This window comes from Aegilops tauschii, chromosome 5, assembly GCF_002575655.3.
Source record: "Aegilops tauschii subsp. strangulata cultivar AL8/78 chromosome 5, Aet v6.0, whole genome shotgun sequence".
Taxonomy (NCBI): Eukaryota; Viridiplantae; Streptophyta; class Magnoliopsida; order Poales; family Poaceae; genus Aegilops; species Aegilops tauschii.
The window spans coordinates 345,795,750-345,809,214 of record NC_053039.3 but is presented as its reverse complement, the minus strand read 5'-3'; positions in this window follow the sequence as shown (position 1 = coordinate 345,809,214).

Here is a 13,465-nt window from a genome sequence, read left to right as displayed (position 1 = left end):
ATGATAGAGTCAATACAAGAAACTTACTGAGAAGAAAGAATTTTGAGCTGGAAGAATACAACTGTGCAGTCAGAACGTGTCCACGGGAAGAGACTCTGCACCATATTTTTTGGAGTTGCCCCTTTGCAGCACAGTGTTGGGACTTCATTTGCCCTAGTAGAACACACAACTTGTCAGTCTTAGAAGCTTTTCAAGATCGCAAAGACAAACTGAACAAGCCCTTCTTCATGGAGATCATCATTCTGGGAACCTGGGTATTTGGATTTCTAGAAATAATAAAAAATTTGAGCACATTATTCCCTCTTTCCAGGGTTGGAAGTTCATCTTCTTGGAGGAGCTGAAGCTATTAAGATACAGGATGAAGAAGAAGTATGCCCATCAGTTCTCTGCATGGTTGGAGACCATGTTGTAATTTAGTTCCTTTTTTAGATTAGTTTTATCTTATTTTGGCTTACCTCAAGCCTTTGTAATGGACCTTTATTAATTTTAATAGAAGTTGCAGTGGGGTGTTTACCCTACTGTTTATAGTAAAAAAAAGTATAAGAAAGCAAACCACTACTATAAGTATTGTATCAAACCAATTCATATTTTGTTTTTGTATTATATCTACTGTATTCCAACTTTTCTATGGCAAAAACTCATCAAAGAAAACCATAGAGCCATCAAAATAAGCACACAACACAAAGAAAACAGAATCTGTCAAAACAGAACAGTCTGCAGCAATCTGACTTTTTCAAAAACTTCTAGAACTCCAAAAATTCTGAAAAATAGGACGACCTGAGCAATTTGTATATTAATCTTCTACATAAAGAATCAGGGCAAAAGCACTTTCTGATGAAAAATGAGAATTGTTTTCCTGAGCGCAAAGTTTTGTCTTTTTCACCAAGATCAAACAACTATCACCCAAGAAGATCCTATCGGTTCTACTAGGCACAAAAACTAATTAAAACACAAAAAAACACAATCATAACAGTAGCATAATTGTGCAAACACTCAAGAACAGAAAGCAAAAAGCAAAAATAAAATTTATTCATTGGGTTGCCTCCCAACAAGCGCTATAGTTTTACGCCCTTAGCTAGGCATAAAGCAAGGATCTAAGTTTTGTCATCCTTGTCCAACTCTTCAATCAAACACTTAGGATCCTTCAAAGATTTAGCATAAAGATCTTCAATAACAATACTCCTAGGAATAAATTGAAAGAATTCATTCTTGCAAAAAGGATCTCTTGTTGGGAATCGTAGCATAATTTAAAATTTTCCTACGCTCACCAAAATGCATCTATGGAGTCTACTAGCAACGAGGGGAAAGGAGTGCATCTACATACCCTTGTAGATCGCGAGCGGAAGCGTTCCAATGAACGTGGATGACGGAGTCGTACTCGCCGTGATCCAAATCACCGATGACCGAGTGCCGAACGGACGGCACCTCCGCGTTCAACACACGTACGGTGCAGCGACGTCTCCTCCTTCTTGATCCAGCAAGGGGGAAGGAGAGGTTGATGGAGATCCAGCAGCACGACGGCGTGGTGGTGGATGTAGCGGGTCTCCGGCCGGGCTTTGCCGAGCTTCTGCGAGAGAGAGAGAGGTGTTGCAGAGGAGGAGGGAGGCGCCCAAGGCTGTGTCTTGCTGCCCTCCCTCCCCCCTTTATATAGGCCCCCTGGGGGGCGCCGTCCCAGGGAGATGGCATCTCCAAGGGGGGCGGCGGCCAAAGGGGGGAAGGGGTGCCTTGCCCCCCAAGGCAAGGGGGAAGCTCCCCCTCCCTAGGGTTCCCAACCCTAGGCGCATGGGGGGAGGCCCAAGGGGGGCGCCCCAGCCCACTAAGGGCTGGTTTCCTTCCACTTTCAGCCCACGGGGCCCTCCGGGATAGGTGGCCCCACCCGGTGGACCCCCGGGACCCTTCCGGTGATCCCGGTACAATACCGGTAACCCCCGAAACTTTCCCGGTGGCCGAAACTGGACTTCCTATATATAATTCTTCACCTCCGGACCATTCCGGAACCTCTTGTGACGTCCGGGATCTCATCCGGGACTCCGAACAACTTTCGGGTTTCCACATACATATATCTCTACAACCCTAGCGTCACCAAACCTTAAGTGTGTAGACCCTACGGGTTCGGGAGACATGCAGACATGACCGAGACGCCTCTCCGGTCAATAACCAACAGCGGGATCTGGATACCCATGTTGGCTCCCACATGTTCCACGATGATCTCATCGGATGAACCACGGTGTCGAGGATTCAATCAATCCATATGCAATTCCCTTTGTCAATCGGTATGTTACTTGCCCGAGATTCGATCGTCGGTATCCCAATACCTTGTTCAATCTCGTTACCGGCAAGTCTCTTTACTCGTACCGCAATGCATGATCCCATGACTAATGCCTTAGTCACATTGAGCTCATTATGATGATGCATTACCGAGTGGGCCCAGAGATACCTCTCCGTCACACGGAGTGACAAATCCCAGTCTCGATCCGTGCCAACCCAACAGACACTTTCGGAGATACCCGTAGTGCACCTTTATAGTCACCCAGTTACGTTGTGACGTTTGGCACACCCAAAGCACTCCTACGGTATCCGGGAGTTGCACGATCTCATGGTCTAAGGAAAAGATACTTGACATTGGAAAAGCTCTAGCAAACGAAACTACACGATCTTTTATGCTATGCTTAGGATTGGGTCTTGTCCATCACATCATTCTCCCAATGATGTGATCCCGTTATCAATGACATCCAATGTCCATAGTCAGGAAACCATGACTATCTGTTGATCAACGAGTTAGTCAACTAGAGGCTTACTAGGGACACGTTGTGGTCTATGTATTCACACATGTATTACGATTTCCGGACAATACAATTATAGCATGAATAATAGACTATTATCATGAACAAAGAAATATAATAATAACCATTTATTATTGCCTCTAGGGCATATTTCCAACAGTCTCCCACTTGCACTAGAGTCAATAATCTAGTTACATTGTGATGAATCGAACACCCATTGCGTCCTGGTGTTGATCATGTTTTGCCCTAGGGAGAGGTTTAGTCAACGGATCTGCTACATTCAGGTCCGTATGTACTTTACAAATATCTATGTCTCCATTTTGAACACTTTCATGAATGGAGTTGAAGCGACGCTTGATATGCCTAATCTTCCTGTGAAACCTGGGCTCCTTCGCAAGGGCAATGGCTCCAGTGTTGTCACAGAAGAGAGTCATCGGGCCCGACGCATTGGGAATCACCCCTAGGTCGGTAATGAACTCCTTCATCCAGACTGCTTCCTGTGCTGCCTCCGAGGCTGCCATGTACTCCGCTTCACATGTAGATCCCGCCACGACGCTTTGCTTGCAACTGCACCAGCTTACTGCTCCTCCATTCAAAATATACACGTATCCGGTCTGTGACTTCGAGTCATCCAGATCTGTGTCGAAGCTAGCATCGACGTAACCCTTTACGACGAGCTCTTCGTCACCTCCATAAACGAGAAACATATCCTTAGTCCTCTTCAGGTACTTCAGGATATTCTTGACCGCTGTCCAGTGTTGCCGGGATTACTTTGGTATCTTCCTACCAAACTTACGGCAAGGTTTACATCAGGTCTGGCACACAGCATGGCATACATAATAGACCCTATGGCCGAGGCATAGGGGATGACACTCATCTTTTCTATATCTTCTGCCGTGGTCGGGCATTGAGCCGTGCCCAATTGCACACCTTGCAATACAGGCAAGAACCCCTTCTTGGACTGATCCATATTGAACTTCTTCAATATCTTGTCAAGGTATGTACTTTGTGAAAGACCAATGAGGCGTCTTGATCTATCTCTATAGATCTTGATGCCTAATATATAAGCAGCTTCTCCAAGGTCCTTCATTGAAAAACACTTATTCAAATAGGCCTTTATACTTTCCAAGAATTCTATATCATTTCCCATCAATAGTATGTCATCCACATATAATATGAGAAATGCTACAGAGCTCCCACTCACTTTCTTGTAAACACAGGCTTCTCCATAAGTCTGTGTAAACCCAAACGCTTTGATCATCTCATCAAAGCGAATGTTCCAACTCCGAGATGCTTGCACCAGCCCATAAATTGAGCGCTGGAGCTTGCATACTTTGTTAGCATTCTTAGGATCGACAAAACCTTCCGGCTGCATCATATACAACTCTTCCTTAAGGAAGCCGTTAAGGAATGCCGTTTTGACGTCCATCTGCCATATCTCATAATCATAGTATGCGGCAATTGCTAACATGATTCGGACGGACTTCAGCTTCGCTACGGGTGAGAAAGTCTCATCGTAGTCAACCCCTTGAACTTGTCGATAACCCTTAGCGACAAGTCGAGCTTTGTAGATGGTCACATTACCATCCGCGTCCGTCTTCTTCTTAAAGATCCATTTGTTTTCTATGGCTCGCCGATCATCGGGCAAGTCAGTCAAAGTCCATACTTCGTTTTCATACATGGATCCTATCTCGGATTTCATGGCTTCTAGCCATTTGTCGGAATCCGGGCCCACCATCGCTTCTTCATAGTTCGAAGGTTCACCGTTGTCTAACAACATGATTTCCAGGACAGGGTTGCTGTACCACTCTGGTGCGGAACGTGTCCTTGTGGACCTACGAAGTTCAGTAACTTGATCCGAAGCTTCATGATCATCATCATTAACTTCCTCCCCAGTCGGTGTGGGCACCACAGGAACATTTTCCCGCGCTGCGCTACTTTCCAGTTCGGAAGGGGTGACTATCACCTCATCAAGTTCCACTTTCCTCCCACTCAATTCTTTCGAGAGAAACTCCTTCTCCAGAAAGGACCCGTTCTTGGCAACGAAGATCTTGCCTTCGGATCTAAGGTAGAAGGTATACCAAATAGTTTCCTTAGGGTATCCTATGAAGACGCATTTTTCCAATTTGGGTTCGAGCTTTTCAGGTTGAAGCTTCTTGACATAAGCATCGCATCCCCAAACTTTTAGAAACGATAGCTTAGGTTTCTTCCCAAACCATAATTCATACGGTGTCGTCTCAACGGATTTCGACGGAGCCCTATTTAAAGTGAATGCGGCAGTCTCTAAAGCATAGCCCCAAAATGAGAGCGGTAAATCGGTAAGAGACATCATAGATCGCACCATATCCAATAGAGTGCGATTACGACGTTCGGACACACCGTTTCTCTGAGGTGTTCCAGGCGGCGTGAGTTGTGAAACTATTCCACATTTCCTTAAGTGTGTACCAAATTCGTGACTTAAATATTCTCCACCACGATCTGATCGTAAGAATTTTATTTTTCTGTCACGTTGATTCTCAACTTCACTCTGAAATTCCTTGAACTTTTCAAAGGTTTCAGACTTGTGTTTCATTAGGTAGACATACCCATATCTACTTAAATCATCAGTGAGAGTGAGAACATAAAGATATCCTCCGCGAGCCTCAACACTCATTGGACCACACACATCGGTATGTATGATTTCCAATAAGTTGGTTGCTCGCTCCATTGTTCCGGAGAACGGAGTCTTGGTCATCTTACCCATGAGGCATGGTTCGCACGTGTCAAATGATTCGTAATCAAGAGACTCCAAAAGTCCATCTGCATGGAGCTTCTTCATGCGCTTGACACCAATGTGACCAAGGCGGCAGTGCCACAAGTATGTGGGACTATCGTTATCAACTTTACATCTTTTGGTATTCATACTATGAACATGTGTAACATCACGTTCGAGATTCATCAAAAATAAACCATTGACCAGCGGGGCATGACCATAAAACATATCTCTCAAATAAATAGAACAACCATTATTCTCGGATTTAAATGAGTAGCCATCTCGAATTAAACGAGATCTAGATACAATGTTCATGCTCAAAGCTGGCACCAAATAACAATTATTGAGGTTTAAAACTAATCCCGTGGGTAGATGCAGAGGTAGCGTGCCGACGGCGATCACATCAACCTTGGAACCATTCCCGACACGCATCGTCACCTCGTCCTTCGCCAGTCTCCGTTTATTCCGTAGTTCCTGTTTTGAGTTACAAATATGAGCAACCGCACCGGTATCAAATACCCAGGAGCTACTACGAGTACTGGTAAGGTACACATCAATTACTTGTATATCACATATACCTTGGGTGTTGCCGGCCTTCTTCTTGTCCGCTAAGTATTTGGGGCAGTTCCGCTTCCAGTGACCACTTCCCTTGCAATAAAAGCACTCAGTCTCGGGCTTGGGTCCATTCCTTGACTTCTTCCCAGTAACTGGTTTACCGGGCGCGGCAACTCCCTTGCCGTCCTTCTTGAAGTTCTTCTTACCCTTGCCCTTCTTGAACTTAGTGGTTTTATTCACCATCAACACTTGATGTTCTTTTCTGATCTCCCCTTCCACTGATTTCAGCATTGAATATACCTCGGGAATGGTCTTTTCCATCCCCTGCATATTGTAGTTCATCACAAAGCTCTTGTAGCTTGGTGGAAGCGACTGGAGGATTCTGTCAATGACCACGTCATCCGGGAGATTAACTCCCAGCTGAGACAAGCGGTTGTGCAACCCAGACATTCTGAGTATGTGCTCACTAACAGAACTGTTCTCCTCCATTTTACAGCTGAAGAACTTGTCGGAGACATCATATCTCTCGACCCGGGCATGAGCTTGGAAAACCAATTTCAGCTCCTCGAGCATCTCGTATGCTCCATGTTTCTCAAAATGCTTTTGGAGACCCGGTTCTAGGCTGTAAAGCATGCCGCACTGAACGAGGGAGTAATCATCAGCACGCTGCTGCCAAGCGTTCATAACGTCTTGGTTCTCAGGGATTGGTGCATCACCTAGCGGTGCTTCTAAGACATAATCTTTCTTGGCTACTATGAGGATGATCCTCAGGTTCCGGACCCAGTCCGTATAGTTGCTGCCATCATCTTTCAGCTTGGTTTTCTCTAGGAACGCGTTGAAATTGAGGTCAACGTTGGCCATTTGATCTACAATACATAGTGTAAAGATTTTAGACTAAGTTCATGATAATTAAGTTCATATAATCAAATTATTTAATGAACTCCCACTCAGATAGACATCCCTCTAGTCATCTAAGTGAAACATGATCCGACTTTAACTAGGCCGTGTCCGATCATCACGTGAGACGGACTAGTCAAGATCGGTGAACATCTCCATGTTGATCGTATCTTCTATACGACTCATGCTCGACCTTTCGGTCCTCCGTGTTCCGAGGCCATGTCTGTACATGCTAGGCTCGTCAAGTCAACCTAAGTGTATTGCGTGTGTTCCGAGGCCATGTCTGTACATGCTAGGCTCGTCAACACCCGTTGTATTCGAACGTTAGAATCTATCACACCCGATCATCACGTGGTGCTTCGAAACAACGAACCTTCGCAACGGTGCACAGTTAGGGTGAACACTTTCTTGAAATTATTATAAGGGATCATCTTACTTACTACCGTCGTTCTAAGCAAATAAGATGCAAAAAACATGATAAACATCACATGCAATCAAATAGTGACATGATATGGCCAATATCATCATGCTCCTTTGATCTCCATCTTCGGGGCACCATGATCATCTTCGTCACCGGCATGACACCATGATCTCCATCATCATGATCTCCATCATTGTGTCTTCATGAAGTCGTCACGCCAACGATTACTTCTACTTCTATGGCTAACACGTTTAGCAACAAAGTAAAGTAATTTACATGGCGTTATTCAATGACACGCAGGTCATGCAAAATAATAAAGACAACTCCTATGGCTCCTGCCGGTTGTCATACTCATCGACATGCAAGTCGTGATTCCTATTACAAGAATATGATCAATCTCATACATCACATATATCATTCATCACATCTTCTGGCCATATCACATCACATAGCACTTGCTGCAAAAACAAGTTAGACGTCCTCTAATTGTTGTTGCAAGTTTTTACGTGGTTTGTAGGTTTCTAGCAAGAACGTTTTCTTACCTACGTATGACCACAACGTGATTTGCCAATTTCTATTTACCCTTCATAAGGACCCTTTTCATCGAATCCGTTCCGACTAAAGTAGGAGAGACAGACACCCGCTAGCCACCTTATGCAACTAGTGCATGTCAGTCGGTGGAACCTGTCTCACGTAAGCGTACGTGTAAGGTCGGTCCGGGCCGCTTCATCCTACAATGCCGCCGAAACAAGGAACGACTAGTAGCGGCAAGAAGAATTGGCAACATCAACGCCCACAACTTCTTTGTGTTCTACTCGTGCATAGTAACTACGCATAGGCCTGGCTCATGATGCCACTGTTGGGAATCGTAGCATAATTTAAAATTTTCCTACGCTCACCAAAATGCATCTATGGAGTCTACTAGCAACGAGGGGAAAGGAGTGCATCTACATACCCTTGTAGATCGCGAGCGGAAGCGTTCCAATGAACGTGGATGACGGAGTCGTACTCGCCGTGATCCAAATCACCGATGACCGAGTGCCGAACGGACGGCACCTCCGCGTTCAACACACGTACGGTGCAGCGACGTCTCCTCCTTCTTGATCCAGCAAGGGGGAAGGAGAGGTTGATGGAGATCCAGCAGCACGACGGCGTGGTGGTGGATGTAGCGGGTCTCCGGCAGGGCTTTGCCGAGCTTCTGCGAGAGAGAGAGAGAGAGGTGTTGCAGGGGAGGAGGGAGGCGCCCAAGGCTGTGTCTTGCTGCCCTCCCTCCCCCCCTTTATATAGGCCCCCTGGGGGGGCGCCGGCCCAGGGAGATGGGATCTCCAAGGGGGGGCGGCGGCCAAAGGGGGGAAGGGGTGCCTTGCCCCCCAAGGCAAGGGGGAAGCTCCCCCCTAGGGTTCCCAACCCTAGGCGCATGGGGGGAGGCCCAAGGGGGCGCCCCAGCCCACTAAGGGCTGGTTCCCTTCCACTTTCAGCCCACGGGGCCCTCCGGGATAGGTGGCCCCACCCGGTGGACCCTCGGGACCCTTCCGGTGGTCCCGGTACAATACCGGTAACCCCCGAAACTTTCCCGGTGGCCGAAACTGGACTTCCTATATATAATTCTTCACCTCCGGACCATTCCGGAACCTCTCATGACGTCCGGGATCTCATCCGGGACTCTGAACAACTTTCGGGTTTCCGCATACATATATCTCTACAACCCTAGCGTCACCGAACCTTAAGTGTGTAGACCCTACGGGTTCGGGAGACATGCAGACATGACCGAGACGCCTCTCCGGTCAATAACCAACAGCGGGATCTGGATACCCATGTTGGCTCCCACATGTTCCACGATGATCTCATCGGATGAACCACGGTGTCGAGGATTCAATCAATCCGTATGCAATTCCCTTTGTCAATCGGTATGTTACTTGCCCGAGATTCGATCGTCGGTATCCCAATACCTTGTTCAATCTCATTACCGGCAAGTCTCTTTACTCGTACCGCAATGCATGATCCTGTGACTAACGCCTTAGTCACATTGAGCTCATTATGATGATGCATTACCGAGTGGGCCCAGAGATACCTCTCCGTCACACGGAGTGACAAATCCCAGTCTCGATCCGTGCCAACCCAACAGACACTTTCGGAGATACCCGTAGTGCACCTTTATAGTCACCCAGTTACGTTGTGACGTTTGGCACACCCAAAGCACTCCTACGGTATCCGGGAGTTGCACGACCTCATGGTCTAAGGAAAAGATACTTGACATTGGAAAAGCTCTAGCAAACGAAACTACACGATCTTTTATGCTATGCTTAGGATTGGGTCTTGTCCATCACATCATTCTCCCAATGATGTGATCCCGTTATCAATGACATCCAATGTCCATAGTCAGGAAACCATGACTATCTGTTGATCAACGAGCTAGTCAACTAGAGGCTTACTAGGGACACGTTGTGGTCTATGTATTCACACATGTATTACGATTTCCGGACAATACAATTATAGCATGAATAATAGACTATTATCATGAACAAAGAAATATAATAATAACCATTTATTATTGCCTCTAGGGCATATTTCCAACATCTCTTATCACTTCAACAAAATCCGGGTGAATACTAATCATCATAAGATCCTCTTTGTTACTACTACTAGAAGTTACACCCTTGTTTTAACGGAAGCAAAAGCCGTGCTTAGATTACTAAAGATTTCCTCTAGTTTGTCAATTCGAGACGGGCTTTCTTCTATTCTTACATGGATTACAGTACCCTTTTCTTTTAGCAACTTAAAAATTTCTCCCGCTCTTGACCCAATCTTGGTGGCAAAATTATGCATCTTTTTATCTATAATTTCCATATGATCTTCGGTGAGCATTTTCTTTTCAATAGCATCTAATCTTTCCATAACATGCTCAAGAGACAAAGTTGTTTCATTAATCATAAGACGTGGTGAGCACACTAAATTTCCCAAAGCATTAAAAGCATCAAGAACGAATCTATACCAAGTGGTGATGCCAACATAAAAGCAACGACGAAGAACAACGGTAGATTGCTTACGAGTAGATCTATTATGAGCATTGCAAATTCTATACCAAGCATCTTTTAAATTTTATCCTCCCGTTTGTTTAAAGTTGAGAACCTCGTTCTCGGGAGTGCAAGCATAGAGGAAGAACTATCCATAATGATAGTAACGCCAAACAAGATTGCACACAAAGACAGATCCGGCAAGAAAACGGCGAAAGGAAAAAGAGAGGCGAATAAAACGGCAAAATTTTGTGAAGTGGGGGAGAGGAAAACGAGAGGCAAATGGCAAATCATGTAAATTGCGAGGAGATGAGATTTGTGATTAGGAACCTGGTATATGTTGAAGATCCTCCTAGGCAACGGCGCCAGAAATTCCTTTTGATGTCACTTGAAGCTACGTTGGTATTTCCCCAAAGAGGAAGGGATGATGCAACACAGCGGCGGTAGGTATTTCCCTCAGTTATGAAATCAAGGTTATCGAACCAGTAGGAGAACCAAGCAACACAACGTAAACAGCCCCTGCACACAGATAACAAATCCTCGCAACCCGACATGTTAAAGGGGTTGTCAATCCCTTCCAGGGTACGACGCCTCAAGATAGGCAAACAGACGTGAGATAAATTTGTAGTAGATTGAAAGATAGATTTCAAATAAAATAAATAGAAATAAAAAGCAGCAAGGTATTTTTGTATTTTTGGTTTAATATATCTGAAAATAAATGCAAGAGAAAAGTAGATCGCAAAGGCAAATATATGAGAAAGAAGACCCGGGGGCCGTAGGTTTCACTAGTGGCTTCTCTCGAGAAAAATAGCAAACGGTGGGTAAACAAACTACTGTTGTGCAATTGATAGAACTTTAAATAATTATGACGATATCCAGGCAATGATCATTATATAGGCATCACTTCCAAGATTAGTAGACCGACACTTGCATGCATCTACCACTATTACTCCACACATCAACTGTTATCTAGCATGCATCTAGTGTATTAAGTTCATAGAGAAACGAAGTAATGCAATAAGAACGACGACATGATGTAGACAAGATCTATCTATGTAGAGATAGATCCTATCGTTTTATCCTTAGTAGCAATGATACATACGTGTCGGTTCCCTTTCTGTCACTGGGATCAAGCACCGTAAGATCGAACCCACTACAAAGCACCTCTTCCCATTGGAAGATAAATAGATCAAGTTGGCCAAACAAAACCCAAATATCGGAGAAGAAATACGAGGCTATAAGCAATCATGCATATAAGAGATCAAAGAAACTCAAATAACTTTCATGGATATAAAAAGATATAACTGATCATAAACTCAAAGTTCATCAGATCCCAACAAACACATCGCAAAAAGAGTTACATCATATGGATCTCCAAGAGACCATTCTATTGAGAATTCAGCGAGAGAGAGAGAAAGCCATCTAGCTACTAACTACGGACCCGAAGGTCTACAAAGAACCACTCACGCATCATCGGAGAGGCACCAATGAAGGTGGTGAACCCCATCCGAGATGGTGTCTAGATTGGATCTAGTGGTTCTGGACTCTACGGCGGCTGGATGAATATTTCATCGATGCCCTTAGGGTTTCTGGAATATTGGGGTATTTATAGAGCAAAGAGGCGGTCCGGGGGGCACCCGAGGTGGGCACAACCCACCAGGGCGCGCCTGGGCCTCCTGGCGCGCCCTGGTGGGTTGTGCCTCCCTCGGGGCACCCCCCCCCCCAGGCGCAGCCAGGGCCCGTTGTGTTCCTTCTGGCCCATAAAAATTATTCATAAAGTTTCGGGGCATTTGGACTCCGTCTGATATTGATTTCCTGCGATGTAAAAAAGATGGCAAAAACAACAACTGGCACTTGGCACTATGTGAATAGGTTAGTACCAAAAAATGATATAAAATGACTAGAAAATGATTATAAAACATCCAAGATTGATAATATAACAACATGGAACAATAAAAAAATTATAGATACGTTGGAGACGTATCACAAGATGGTAAGTAAGAACCTTGTAGCCTTCTTTTTACTGCCCGTAATGAGTTGTGTTAGATGACAATGTCTGAATCTTTTTTCTTTTGTAGTGGATCCTGAAGCAGTTTACTCAAGATTTCCTCTCAAACTACATGATTGGAGGTCGGCCATCACAAGGGATTGGACTAGAGTCCTGCATGCCTTCTGCATCCAGGAGAGCACAATAGGGCCATTCGGCTTCACCTTGTTCAGCAAGCGGAATGTCTGTCGCCTCTTTCTTTACCATCTGTAATAGTACAAGTATAGAACCCTGGTTCATCATTCTTTATTTGGTGCTTATGTGATTCTTAAACATATGTACCTGTGAATTGAATAATGCATTGGTTGTTTGAACCTGATGGATATGAATAAAGCTATAGCCTACTTTCAAGTTTAAATTAGGTACAATTTTAAATAGCAGCAATTAAATTAGGGAAAAATTACGGTGTGCAGGTCATTATGGCACAGATGGTTGGTAAAACACAAATGTTTGCGATACACACCATAATCCGAGACGGTTCACAGAGAGGAAACGTGTGCAAGCATGCACAAAGTTGCCGTTTGCAAAGCGTGTGTGATGTCAGACACTATCACATACTATGCGGGAAAACTAAATGTGTGTGATTGTCTACATATCGTACACGGTTTATAATCATGAACTGTTTGTGATGTGCCAAGCATCGTAAAACTCCCATGCCTGGAATCTGCCTGGAAGCTCCCGTGCCTGGAATCTACCTGGTTTTAGGTAAAACCACAAAACTCCGACTGCGATGGCAATGCGAGCACAAACAAGTAGCAAGGATGAAGCGTTTGAGATATTCGAGATATCGGAAACGGTTACATAGGGACAACTATATGCATCAAGGCTCCCTATCCCCGACGGTTTCTGGGTCGTGTGGGAAGGACCCCCGTATCGCCGTCATTCACTAGGCGACGGTTCCAAATACCGTCGCGAAAAGGGGTTAAAAACCGTTTGTACAGCACCGTCGCGTACCAGTGAGTCTTAACTAGGGTAATCCTTCCTAATAGAGAAAGC